Genomic DNA, 14226 nt, shown 5'->3' with positions numbered 1-14226 from the left:
ATGAGAATATTGGCTTCTCTTCAAGGCTAAGATGGTGTGTGATATGGAGGAGGGGGCCATTGTGATGCTGGGAATAGTCAGTTATGCAATGAAGTAAAGGTGATCACATGACTAGTATGGCGGACAGCGCTGACCCACGTAAGGGCTTCCGATTACCTCTAACTAGTCGTAATAATTCATAGCAATTAAAAAGAAATGATATTGGCACGGGTAGACCTGCTAAGTTCACGGTGCGTTTGGTTAAATGGAAATATTTTTCTTTTAAGAATGTATTTTTTGAAAGTTTTATTTTTGTATTTATCATTTGTGCGAATTAAAAGTAAGAAACTGCTCAGATATCTTTAAGAAAATGGACAATTCAACTATTGACCAGAATTATAAAGCCATGATCATGGAAAATACCATGAAAATACCGTGGGTACTAGATAGCAAAGGGAAAAGTGAAATTGGTGGTGGAATCGGATATATCTTCAAAATGACCCCCAAGATGTGTTAGGCTGTGTCGTATCCTCTGTTAGGCTGTGGCTCACTTGCAGGTTTCTCTGTACCTTTGTCCTAAATACAGACACCTAGGTGGAACCTGATGAACCCCCATTATATGGGGGGATCAGTTAGCAGGGGTGTTGTCAGCACCAGGCAATCCCGGGCATATGCCATAGTATCAAGGAGATCCACTGATCAGCTGAGGACTGAAAACATCAGTTTTATTAACAAAACAGTCCTATAGTCAGTCTCTTCCCTTGCTGATCTTGTCGCAACCCCTGTCTGCTAACATTTGCTCTTGCTGATCTTGCTATCGTAACCCGTGTCTGCTAACATTTCCCTTTGCTGATCTTGCTATCGTAACCCCTGCCTGCTAACATTTCTCCTCTCTGACCTCTGTGGCTGCTGTCCTCTCCAAGTGATATATAACACTTCTGTGACTGACCTGCACAGAGCTGGCATGTGTCCGCAGATGAATGATAAGCAAACAGTGCAATCTTCAATCATGTAAATTAGCAAAAATTCATAAATCAGTTCTCTGTTCATTTTTACTGGCCTGGGACTTTTAGTACTTGACCAATGTTATCAAGTGTGTATATCTGTAGATGGGGAATCATTACAACACATGTCCAGTGTAAAGGCACGAATTGATAATACTCAACAGACCCAATTTTAAGTCAATGGGATCTGTTGGGTAAAGGTGGTGCTTCCATGAGACCAAGCCAACACTATGTTTATAAGAGAGACCACAATGCAGATGTGAACGGAGCCTTAAATTGTGTTATATTGCACTAATGGTTTGTTAATAAGTATATTAAGACTACAATGAATGTTTTCTATGTATGACTACTATAGTACTGATGTATACATCCAACCAGTGCTCACAGTACTGTATGAGTAAGGCTAGCTTCACAATATACAGTTTGTTGTTCTAATAGAATGACAGATGCAGACGGCATTGATGGATTGTACCTCTTACCATGACTGACAGGAGGCCCATTGTGAATCTGTGGCACAGGGGCACACCAAAACCTGGAGCCGGCCTTGTCTGTTGGGGTGGGGTCTGTGTTGTCATGGATCATCCAATGGGTTGTGGTTAATGACATAAATGCAGAAATGGGAACATAGCCCAAGATACTTGGTTGTTCTTAATGGGTTAGAAAGTGGTTCTTTGTTTTATATTTAAGATATTAGGCATATGGGCGAGGTGTAAATGGGTGCATAATGTGGCTCTTGCTCTGGAGGATCACAGGTGGCCATTACTTTTAATTGCTGCTATATAATGCTTTATTGTAGGGGAAATGAGCAGTTACCACGTGGAAAAGAACAGATCTGCGGCACAATCTGCTGTGTCCTCCCATTTCCATCCATATCTCTTAGTGCCCCCACGCAGTATAACGCCCCAATAGTGTTCTTCACACAAAATATAATGTCCCCCTGAGGCAGGGGACGGACAGAAAACTCCCTGTTTTACCATTATATCCAACTTAGCTAACCATCTGGGACAACACTCAGAATACGGTACTGTCCTGCTCAATCTGGGACAGTTGGAAGACATGTCATCGTACCCCAACTATCAGTGTGTCATTGTCCTGTATCCCAAATGTTACTGTGATTGTCTTGTACCCCAAGTGCCAGTATGCCATTGTTCTGTACCCCAAATGTTTGTTGTGACCCATTGTCCTCTATCCAAAGTGTCATTGTGTCTTAGGTCTGTACCCCAAGTTTCAATGTTAGTATGCTGCACCCCAAGTGTCAGTTTTGCCACTGTCTTGTACCCAATTGTCAGTGTGACATTGACCTGTACCCAAATTGTACCCAAGTGTCAGTGTATCATTGTTCTGTACCCCAAGTTTCAATGTTAGTATGCTGGACCCCATGTCAGTTTCGCCACTGTCTTGTACCCCAACTGTCAGTGTGGCATTGACCTGTAGCCAAAGTGTTATTGTTCTGTACCCCAAGTTTCAGTTTCTCATTGTTGTGTACCCCGAGTGTCAGCATGTAATTGTCCTATACCCCCAGTATTACCGTCCTGTACCCCAAACAAGTGTTTCATGGTCCTGTACCTCACGTTTCAATGTGTCATTGTCCTGTACCTCAAATTTCAATGTGTCATTGTCCTCTACCCTAAGTACTAATGTGCTATTTACTTGCACTTTGTGTCAGCATGTATTTACCCTGTACCCCAAGTGTCAATGTGTCATTGTCTTCTACCCCGTGTCATTGTTTTATTGTCCTGTACCCCGAGTTCTAGCGTGTCATTGTTGTGTCTCCTAAGTGCCAGTATGTTATTGTCCTCTACCCCAAGTCTCAGTGTGTTATTGTCTTGCACCCTAAGTGTCAGCATGTCTTTGTCCTCCAGTCCAAGAGCCAGCGTGTCATTGGTCTGTACCCCAATATTAGAGTGTCATTGCTGTGTCACCTTATATGTCACTGTCCTTGTGCCAAGCGTCAGTGTGTCATTGGTCTCCGAAACTAAAGTATCATCTTTGTCACCCCAAAATGTGCAGTTTTTTATCCATTAGTGGTATACTTACTTTTGCAACCAATTTTATTTTAAATTGTTCCAAAACATCTAACTAAAAATCTAGCAACTTTGCAAATATTCTGGTAAATTCCAGGGCTCCTGTCAAGACTTGCATCCATGGGTACAGACTAAAATTAGTCTGACCCTTCACTCCCTATGCACTTCTTCTATGTCTGCCGGTGACTGGGGAAGGGGTAGATTATCACATGACTGCAGTCTGGAGACACATAGGTCGGTATAGGAGCTTCTAAACATGAAATATTTTTATCAAAATTATTTGCAAAGTTGCTTTTTTATTTCTGATGCAATGGAGGAATACTAAAATTGCAAAAAGTTTACATACCCTTTAATAATATCAAATAATGGATGTTTATAAACTATACAGTGCCTTAATGTACGCCCCAGATCTGCCCTCTTCGGTGCTACATTTAGTTGTCAGGTTGGAAATATTGGGAGGATCCTTGACTGTTTCCAGTATTGCCCATATGGTGCATGTAGTAATTTACTTGTCTGTAGATAGTAATCTGTATATACCGATAACTTGTATAAAAGGGGTTGTCCAGATTGACAAAACATATAGACATAGAGCCACATCTGTCTACAGGTTGCACCTGCTATTGCAACTTCCATGCATTTAACTGGAGCTAAGCTGCAATACCAGACACAACCCTGGAACAGTTGTGGCGCTGTTTCTGCCATGTTTTTCTAATCCTTGACCAGCTCTTTAACTCATTCTTTTTTGGAAAGCCCAGTTTAGAATATCCACCGATGATATCAATCTATGTATCATTTGTATATTAGTCATATATAACATGGCACTGTCTTGTATACTAACCATCGGTAGTGTGGAGGTGTTTTGTTTGCTGCTGGTTGTTGGATCTGCTTTGGTAACTTGTATACTTGCCATTGGTACCTTGGGTCTTGTATACCTGTCATCTGTAGTCTATGGTCTCCTTTGTACAGATACTGCTGTGGATCTATTATCCACCATGAGCTGTCTGCCTCGTACACTACCCATCCAAATGTGAGGTTCACCATATATACTAGTCGTAAGTGATAAGGGATCCGTCTTGTAGACTAACTATTGCTGCTATGGGGTCTGTTTAGTGTATTACCCATCACCAATATGCTTCACTTACTATCATTAATATGGGGTCTGCCCTGTATGTAGACCATACGCATACAAGACAGGGCCCCTGTACAGAACAGCCTAGGGCCCTTAGCTTTTCATCTAATAATGAATGGGCCTATCAAGTTAGTAACTCAGAAATTGTGGTGCAAATTCAAAATTATCACATGTCAAAAAAATCGGATCTCAGCTGGTTTAGGTTTGGGGGGCGCTGTTGCACTAATGTTTATGGAAAGTGTTTTCATGAGTGAAGGTGAAAAGTGGTATTGCAAGTAAAATAATTTTTTCCAATTTTCCTTTACTAGTCCAAGGACACGTTCCTCTAAAATGATAGGCTCAGAGTAATATTATTATCACAGTTTTTCTTTGTGAGGTTTTGATACTGGAAGGTGCTTTCCCTTTAAGCCATAGCAACCGGTCCTGGATGATCCTTATTTATATGAGTTGCTGCTATAGTAGTACTATCTTCCCCTAGACATGATGAGTATAACGTATTATAGATAGATGATGGGGCATTAGACGTATGCTAGATATATTATACCCTATGTTTACCTGTATAGTTGAACATTATACTTGTGTTTGTCCTCTCACCTCATTAAATATTAATATCTTATTGAAAGATTAGACAATCACATGAAATTAACTCTTTGCGTCTCTAATGATGGACAGCCATAGGATAGCTTTAGTATCTGAATGAGGTTATCCTTTCCATATGTTCTATTATCACATATGGACATCATAGAGGGGTGGTCCTATGAGCCAGACCTGAGACCAAGGTCATTTATGCAAGACCACAATCCATTGAAATGAAAAATGCGAGTCATAGAATTGCACTCACTTTTGGGTACATATGCAACATTCATACAGGGTCAATGGTCCAGGAGAATGGAGATCAGAGGGTCTGAACAGTCAGTGTTCCTTTAGCCCAATGTGAATTTTGACTTCTGAATCCCTATGTTCAGTAACTGTATCCAGCCATTACACTCCAGTCTTCTCTTGCTCTCTTTTTGGGCTTAGAAGTAGCAGACATCTACTGTCAGCCATGTTTGAACTCAAAGGGCTGCTTCTTCTGTCACTTGGTCAACCCCCATTCTCAGTTTTCCCTTGCACTTCTCCTCTCCTTGTCCTTTCACATATAGGTAGACATAGATATATTTGGTTTAATTTTTGCCAACAGTAACCAAAGCAATCCTGAAAAAGGAAGTAGCTAACAAAGAAGGAAGTAGCTAACAAAGAAGGAAGTAGCTAACAAAGAAGGAAGTAGCTAGCTTCTCCACTTACTGGGATTCCAATAGAAATGAATACAGTTGGCAGACTGCAATGCAAATGTAGATAAGGAAGGAAGCAGTTTCTTTTTTTTTTTTTTTTTTAAGTCTGAATACTTGAAATGTATTTATTTAATAGGAAAATCCATATAAGGCTGAGGCCCCACGTTGCGGAAACGCAGCTTTTTTTGTTGCAGATTTTGTTGCGGTTTTTTGAGCCAAAGCCAAGAATGGCTACAAATGGAATGGGAAATATATAGGAAGTTCTTATACTTCTAACTTCTGTTCACTCTAGTCCTGGCTTTGCCCTAAAAAAACGCAACAAAATCTGCAACAAAAAATAGCTGCGTTTCCGCAACATGGGGCCTCAGCCTAAGGCTATGACAAAGTACGGTATATTCGGTCTAAAAGTCTCCGCAGTAGCCATTATTGATGTAAATGGCTATATCATCTATGGCGTGTCATCCTTGCCTGAAAATGTTCAGCTTTCCTGATGTTCCAGGTATCAGATTAGTAATTGGTTGTTTACAACACATTGCTGGTAGTTATGACTATGGCAGGAGATGATCTCAGGGGGAAGGGTCCGGTATATTATATATTGGGTCATGTCAAGCTCTGGTCACTGATAACTGGTAACATTGTAGGATGTGTGATGTTAGAATTAAAGGGATTCTACCACTAAAACACTGTTTTGTGTGGTTTAGATGTCGGAATAGCCTTTAGAAAGGCTATTTGTCTCTTACCTTTAGACGTGGTCTCCGCCGCACCGTTCCTTAGAAATACCGGTTTTTACCGGTATGCTAATCAGTTCTACGCAGCAATGAGGCGCTCAAACGGAGATGGGAGCGTCCCCACTGCTGCCGAGAACCCGCTCCAGGGACGCCTTCTTCTTCAGCTGCATCCTCCCCTTCTCTGTCGTCTTCCTTCTTCGTCAACTCTGACGCCTGCGCAGTCTTACCTTGCGGCCTTGAAAATATGGCCGCCGGCATGCGCAGTCGGCTCTACCAGTGTCTCGCTGGCAGAGCCGACTGCGCAGGCGTCACAGATGACGAAGAAGGAAGACGACAGAAAAGGGGAGGAAGCAGCTGAAGAAGAAGGCGTCGCTGGAGCGGATTCTCGGCAGCAGTGGGGACGCCCCCATCGCCGTTTGAGCGCTGGGGCCCGCCCTCATTGCTGTGGAGAACTCATTAGCATACCGGTAATAACTGGTATTTCTAAGGAACGGCGCGGCGGAGACCACGTCTAAAGGTAAGAGACGAATAGCCTTTCTAAAGGCTATTCCGACGTCTAAAGCCCACAAAACAGTGTTTTAGTGGTAGAATCCCTTGAAAGGCCGTGGCTGCGTAATAAAATCCAGATACTATTGGCCCCTACAGTCTCGTGCAGGCAGATGTGTCTCCATGATTACAGACTACAAGGGATCTTGTATGTAGTCGGATACTAAACTCATTCTGCATTTGTATCTACTCTAAACAATTCCCTTTGGTCTGAACAACCTAAACTCCAGACGGATACATTTATAAGAGTTGTATCTCTGTTGTATTTTTACTGTGGATTTTGTAGACAGGACGCGACTGTGTATAACATGGCGTGTAAACGGCTCAGGCTCTTGTTTTGATAGGAATCAGAGGTTTTATAAAAAGAACTTGGATACAAATGATACATTTTTATTCTGCCATGATGGAGCTTTAACTAAACAACACAGAAAAATAATAGTGCAACAATTGCACCCCCTGGTGATGTATGCTGGAATTACAACCTCTTATGAAGATGAAGTCTCTGCTGTAAGACAATGCTACCTGGTAATATAATCTTTATTCACAGATGTCCAACGCCCCTGTGTATCCTGTAGGTGCCGCTTGGTCTATTGTTACTACATGCCGTGGCCAAAAGTGACGTCTAAAAATATTTCTGATGAAATTGTAATACTGTGCAATCCTGGAGGACTGAGCCAGGGTATGGAACGTATAACTTTGATATGAGCCTAAATCGGTGACGTAAAGCCATAACATGTAGACTACTATCAGGGTAATACTTGTCTGTCACTGTGTCCATGGGAACATGACGTGTGTAATTCCATATGACAATGATGACATTATAATAAAGTCATAAATGATGATGCAAAATGTATTTTGTGGAGTTTTATTGCTTTGTTGCTTTAACACCATTCCATAGACTAGGGGCACTGAAATACTATTATGTCCGCTGACCGGGCCTGCCATCAGGTGAAGGTCCAAGCTGAACAGTAGCTGAACGTGTACGTATGTTACACAATCCTAATCCTGCCCAGTCCCACCTAAATCCACTTAGACCCCACCCAGTCCCTGTGTATCATACATCGATGAAGCCTCAGTGGTGCCCTACAATATAATGCTCACTTAGTGTCCCCACACAGTATAATGTCACATTAGTGTCCCCACACAGTATAATGTCACATTAGTGTCCCCACACAGTATAATGTCACATTAGTGTCCCCACACAGTATAATGTCACATTAGTGTCCCCACACAGTATAATGTCACATTAGTGCCCCCACACAGTATAATGTCACATTAGAGCCCCCACACAGTATAATGTCACATTAGTGTCCCCACACAGTATAATGTCACATTAGTGTCCCCACACAGTATAATGTCACATTAGTGTCCCCACACAGTATAATGTCACATTAGTGCCCCCACACAGTATAATGTCACATTAGTGCCCCCCACACAGTATAATGCCATATTATTGCCCCCACACAGTATATTGTAACATTAGTGCCCCCACACACAGTATAATGCTATATTATTGTCCCCACTCAGTATAATGCCAAATTAGTGCCCCCACACAGTATAATGCCACATTAATGCCGCCCACACAGTATAATGTCACATAAGTGCCCCCCACACAGTATAATGTCACATTAATGTCCCCACACAGTATAATGTCACATTAGTGTCCCCACACAGTATAATGCCACATTAGTATCCCCACACAGTATAATGTCACATTAGTATCCCCACACAGCATAATGCCACATTAGTGTCCCCACACAGTATAATTCCACATTAGTGTCCCCACACAGTATAATGCCACATTAGTGTCCCCACACAGTATAATGCCACATTAGTGTCCCCACACAGTATAATGCCATATTAGTGTCCCCACACAGTATAATGTCACATTAGTGTCCCCACACAGTATAATGCCACATTAATGTCCCCACACAGTGTAATGTCACATTAGTGCCCCCACACAGTATAATGCCACATTAGTGCCCCCACACAGTATAATGTCACATAAGTGCCCCCCACACAGTATAATACCACATTAGTGCCCCCACACAGTATCATGCCACACTAGTGTCCCCACACAGTATAATGTCACATTAGTGCCCCCACACAGTATAATGCCACATTAGTGCCCCCACACAGTATAATGCCACATTAGTGCCCCCATACAGTATAATGTCACATAAGTGCCCCCCACACAGTATAATGTCACATTAGTGCCCCCCCCCCACACACACACACAGTATAATGCCACATCAGTGTTTCCACACAGTCCCTGGTGGTCTAGTGATTTAGTTTCTGTCCCTGGTGGTCTAGTGATTTAGTTTTTTTGACATTGTGACACAGAAAATATTCTCTTTCACTTACATGTCTGGTCCCCAGCTACCTGCACTTAGCTTTGCCTCAGTCTGTGGTTGTAGGATGAAGGGGTAAAGGTGACCCCCCTAGCTCACCCCTTGATCCTTGGTGCAGGTAGCCCAGCAGTGTATTAGTGGCAGTGTATAGTGCTGAACCCTAGAAGACTACGAAGGACAAGACATTTCTCCACAAGACATCGGATCACCCTAGATGACTAGGAATCATTTCTAAAAGCCACCCGGGTTCCCAAGAATACCAACCAATAGACTAAGGGCGTATTCACATGGTGCAGTTGAGTACAGTTAAAACTGCATCAAAAGTGCATCGGTTGCACGCAGTTTTGCTTTGGCTTTTGGTGCAGCTATTTAACTTTACAACTGTTTTGATGTAGTTTTAAAGCACTGTGTGAATGTGCGGTTAGTAGCCTTGAAGTGTCTTGCAAGATCTATAGCAGGTCCCCATTACCATGTGCCATGTATAATACTAGTATCTTAATACCGTATACTGTCCAGAGCCAGGTAGCAACTGCCCTCTCTGCATCCTTATAGCTAGACCAGAACAATGGACAACCAAAACTAATGGGAACTTAGTGTTATTGCTCAGAAGCCTGGGAAAGCTGACTAGAAATGTTACCGAAACCATATTGGTCCTGATTCAGCTATCATAGAAGCGGATATAACTTTTGATTATGTGCAATGGTTTTTACCGATCTTGCAGTTGTGTTTATCAGAAGATAAATTAAGAAGACCCTACAGATAATGTAATAGGATAATGATGTAATCTAAGCATGCAGTTCGGCCTGTAGGATCGGTAGTGATATGGGTCACAGTGTAATCCCTGTATTGTCCTGACTGTCTGCTCCCTGGTGACCAAACCTCATTCATGTCCTTATACACACCCTCAGGCGGCAGCTGTTATTATGTGCGTCCTTAGCAACTCCTGGGAGTGCATGTCTGCTATACACACAGTATGTGACTGTACTACACTGGAGATCCCTGGACCTGCTGATTCTCTGGAGGATCCTATAGCAGATCCCACCTTCATCCCTTAGCCGTACATACCTGAGGAATATATAGCAAGTGCACCGTCTGTCATAGAACAGACATCTTATCTGGGGGCCTGTAGTCTATAGCTACTTCTGGACTGGTAGAAGTTTTTTTGCCCTGAATTTTGCCACTAGGCGCTGATATAGAAACCCAGTATCCAGGCTGGGTAGCTTTTGAGGAACACAGTGAAGAAATACTTTAGAGAACTGATCCAAGTTCAAAGGTAAGGGGTAGGGGGAGGACTGGAGGAGGCAGAATAAGGGGGTTGTGTTTTGATGGTGCAAAAGTTTTAAGTGTGGGAAAGTGCTGCAAAGTAAGAATGCTTTCAGAAATAGAAGGGTTAATAGTTTATTATTGTCAATTGACAAAATGAAGTGAATGAATTAAAGAGATATCTAAATCCCTTCAATATTTGGTGTGTCCTTTGCCCTTTGGAGGAGTCCTGGAAGTGATGATACGGCCCCCACAGAGCCCTGATCTCAACATCATCCAGTCTGTCTGGGATGACACGATGGGACAGACGGATTGGAGCAAGTTTACATCCACAGAAGATCTGTGCTTAGTTTCCCAAGATGGTGGGAACAACCTCCCTGTCGAGTTCCTTCAAACACTGTCTGAAATTGTATCTAGAAACAAGCACGGACTGGCGCACAAGGGGATATTTTGTTCGTCACTACATCTCAATGGTGCCATTTTAGTGTCATACGCATTCCACGGTGCGCGGCGTCGGTTGTGATGGTCTGAGGACATGATCCTGATGCATGCGCCATAGAGGAGAATGCAGGTGAGCTTGATTTTTGAGCTGGTGCTGGTGCCTGTATAAACTTTTAGTTTACACTGAACCGCCACCCCCTTAGGAAGCCTGTGCAAAACGTGCGTTGGGATGTTGGGAAGTGCGGTCACATGACATTTACCTGATGGCTGGTTGGGACTCACTTCAACATTCAGTTTGAGGAAACCGGTTGGCATTTATCCTGCACATTGCATTGCTGCACCGTTACTTGTGGGTGATTATTACTTGGCGCCATTTGGGTATGAAAATTAAATTATTGGTATTTGTAGTTATTATTGGGTTATATTATATGCTTCTGTTAGTGTGCATTGACATATTTATTTGTATTTGTGCCTAATTTTGACGTAATTATGAGCCGTCTTTCTCGTGTACCACACTTGTCCAGTTAGTTTTTTAATAGTTTTTATGTCTTTTTGTTTGCCACATTACTTTTGTAATTATAGTATGAATAAAGGTGAATTTTGATTTATTATGTATGTTTTTTGAGAACAAATTATTGTTTTGGTTTTTTTTGGCCCACAGGGGAGCAGGTGAATCCCCCAGTGGGCCCCTCATCCAGGGGAGCTAGTAGTCCCCTAGGCCCCCCAACCACTACAAGAGTTGTGTATGGCATAGTACTGCACTATATAGATAGGCAGTGTACAGCATCTCACACAGCCTTCGCTCCCATATAATATACTGGAGAGATCGTTTAACAGATTACCCAGTTTATTATATGTAGATGATTGGGTACCTGAAATAACTTATAGGCACAAAGGCAGGCCGACCACTATCCTTTCACATGGGCTCCATCTTCTTACTGCCACTGCAGAGACCCCTTCCCCAAGTATCAGCGACTACTGAGAGGGTGACAGGACAGAAACAGTCCAATAAAGGCCTAGGTAGCATGTGATACTGAAAAATGTGTGTCTTCAGTTTTAGGAATTTGTGAGCAGCAGGCTGGTAATATTTCCATTTAGCTGTATAGTGGGCCCCCCAAAATAAATTCAACCGGTGGGGCCTGAGGCGCCTCAGTCCGACAATGCGAAAAGGAATTGATGGAAGGGAAAGGGCAAAGGTCACACCAAGTATTGATGGGATTTAGATTTTTCTTTTCTTCATTAATTTCATTGTGTTAATTGACAAAAATAAACAATTAACCCTTCTATTTCATAAAGCATTCTTACTGTGCAGACGTTTTCCCATCCTATGTCTAAAACATTTGCACAGTACTGTACATACCTCTTACATGGTACAATGTATCCTGTGATATATATATATATATATATATATATATATATATATATATATATATATATATATATTTGACTTAGTTTCTTGCTTACTGTCAGTGAATGGAGACAGGGACCCAACATTTGGAATGGTCCCACTAGTCAGCAATCACTAACAACAATGTTTAATATAGATAACTTTAGGTAATATCAGTGGGGACAGGGCGTAACTACCAGGGTAGTAGCGGTAGCGACTGCCACAGGGTCTGAGACATTAGAGGGCCCGGCGACAGCCTCTACTGCTGTAGTTTTGGGTTTTTATTTTTTGTAATAGGCCGTCACCTGCTGGAGTAATTCTACCAGGTAACGGCCCTATTTACTTACCGATCCTGGCTTCTGCTCACGGCTGCTGGCACTTCCCCTTCTACGGAGGCTGTGAGAAGGAGCTGGGATCGGTAAGTAAGGCCGCTGGCCCCTCAAACACTATTATTATACTTAGGGGTCTTTTTAGACCCCCGAGTATAATGATCGGAGGACTAAGGGAGGATACAAACAGGCTTTAGACCTACTTGTGTGACGTCCCTGACGTCACATGAGCTGGGACTTGTGTCCTTATGCGTTGCGACGGAATCCCGGCTCACATGATGTCCCGTACATCATTGAAGAGGGCCGACATCAGCAGTGTCCGCAATGGACTCAGGGAGAGGTAAGTAACAGTGTTTTTTATGTTTGTATCCTCCCCTGGGTCTCCAATTATTATACTCTGAGGTGGTGGCGCATGTTTGAAGCAAGAAAAGGCCTTGAGCCAAATTTGCACCACAACATCCCTCTACGGTAGAAAACTGACATACAGGGATTGATAAATTCCCTCCAGTGCTTGTCTGAACACTACTGTAATACTAAGCATGGCTACTATACAATGTACTATGGTGTTCTTACTATTGCAGCTCAGTTCCATTCACATGGAAATCTATCAATCACTGCACGTATCGCTCCTATGACTAAATGACTGCAAGAGCAGATATGAATAAAGCACAAGTTATTCTCAATCTTTTCCTATAAAACTATATATCAATCTGCTCAGCTCCTCCTGCTCTATAACAAGCTGCCTGCAGATAGGACTACAATTTCTGCAGATCCCCTTAAGCTCCTGGACATGTATAAAGTATTAATGTCAGTGATATGTCCATAGGATTCTGTCACATGTTGCAGATGTGGATGCAGGCTGGACCAGACGGGGCCACCAGGGTTTCCATAACATATAAATATTTCATACAACAAGTTATATGCTTTTCTCTAGCTTCTTATGTGAACTTCTGGCCCAGGGAAATACATTTTATGCATGTAATGTCATGTAGTGTCCACAGCACAAATGCATTGAAGGTAACCCCAGAACTGACATGCAGCTAAGCGTTTTTTCCAATGATTTCTATTCTCTTCTGCATCAGTTCGTGCCTGTTCACACCAAGGCTGCTCCTTACCAGCTATTTCTAGCGTCCAATAATCATATATTGCTTATTCCTTGTTCCCCTGTTAATGGCCACAAGGTTTTGTTCACTTAAGTGAAGATATTGGTGGCCCGACAGACCAGCATGTGTCTTCGCTTTAACTATTCCTTCGAGGTGACTATTCAATTGGATACTAGATTTTTTTTTTGCAATCTAAAGGCCATTATCTTACAGATCCTATGTATAGTAAATGTGCTAGTGCAGTAACCCATTGCAGGAGTGCAGGGAGGATGGGAGTAGTAGTCTGGGAGGTTGGATGCATAGTGGCTGTAGGCAGCTCTACTAGTTCTCCGGGGATCCACAGGAGCTGGTGCAATGAGTGGTGGGGTGGCCTGCAGTGTGGATATTGGTGGTGGGGCAGCATGGTGGCTCAGTGGTTAGCACTGCAGCCTTGCAGCGCTGGAGTCCTGGGTTCAAATCCTGCCAAGGACAACATCTGCAAGGAGTTTGTATGTTCTCCCCGTGTTTGCGTGGGTTTCCTCCCACACTTCAAAGACATACTGATAGGGAATGTAGATTGTGAGCCCTATATGGGACAGTAACTGTCAATGTCTGTAAAGCGCTGTGGAATATGATGGTGCTCTAAAAATAAGCGTAATAAATAAATAATAGTAGTCTCCCCTGGAGCTGTC

This window comes from Leptodactylus fuscus, chromosome 1 (genome assembly GCF_031893055.1).
Source record: "Leptodactylus fuscus isolate aLepFus1 chromosome 1, aLepFus1.hap2, whole genome shotgun sequence".
Taxonomy (NCBI): Eukaryota; Metazoa; Chordata; class Amphibia; order Anura; family Leptodactylidae; genus Leptodactylus; species Leptodactylus fuscus.
Note: the sequence above shows the minus strand (reverse complement) of the source record.